The following is a 683-nucleotide window of genomic DNA, read 5'->3' as shown; positions in this document are numbered from 1 at the left end:
AAAAAAATATGTTCCCAGTTCTGTTTTTGAGGAAATATCAAGAATTCCATTAGATTAGACCCATTCCCTTCACTCACTCATGGTTTTCTGCTCTATTCTCATCTGATTCTTCTCTGCACCTTGTTTTTCTTGTTGGAAACTTGTAAAACCTTTTCTTTACCTCTCATCCTCTGGGATTAATGATGTGCCTTGGGGTGGGCAGATTTATTTAATTCCTACGGCTGGGCACAGGGCAACTCCTTTCAAAAACAATCTTTAATTTTGCAAATTAGTTAATTTCTTTATTATGAGTGCTACTTGTCTAGGGAACCTGCTGGTTTTCAAGAGACTTTTAAGCTGTCCCCCAGATTTCAGCCCATATCTCATCCCCATCTTCCAAGATGGCGGTTGCTTTTACTTTCTTTCATGTGGGCAAACTTCTCTTTAACAATGTCCTCAGCTCACTAATTCCTGCACTGACTTCCCACCTTCCTTCATCTGTTCACCCCTCCTGTTGTCACCTGTCATATCTGTCGTGTCTGTTCTCCTCTTTATGCAGAATAATTGAACCCTTTCAACTGGACACATGGTACAGGAGGAAGCCAGCGCCCATTCTGATCTCTTCATCCCTTTAATATCCCCACGCATACCTGTTCTGGGTGCTTCTCCCTGCAGCCGACAACAGCCAGCTCCTGTCTGTGCCA

This window comes from Condylura cristata, unplaced genomic scaffold (genome assembly GCF_000260355.1).
Source record: "Condylura cristata isolate star-nosed mole 26May11 unplaced genomic scaffold, ConCri1.0 scaffold00013, whole genome shotgun sequence".
In the NCBI taxonomy this organism is placed as follows: Eukaryota; Metazoa; Chordata; class Mammalia; order Eulipotyphla; family Talpidae; genus Condylura; species Condylura cristata.
The sequence above is the reverse complement of the archived record's forward strand: the minus strand, read 5'-3'. Positions refer to the sequence as shown.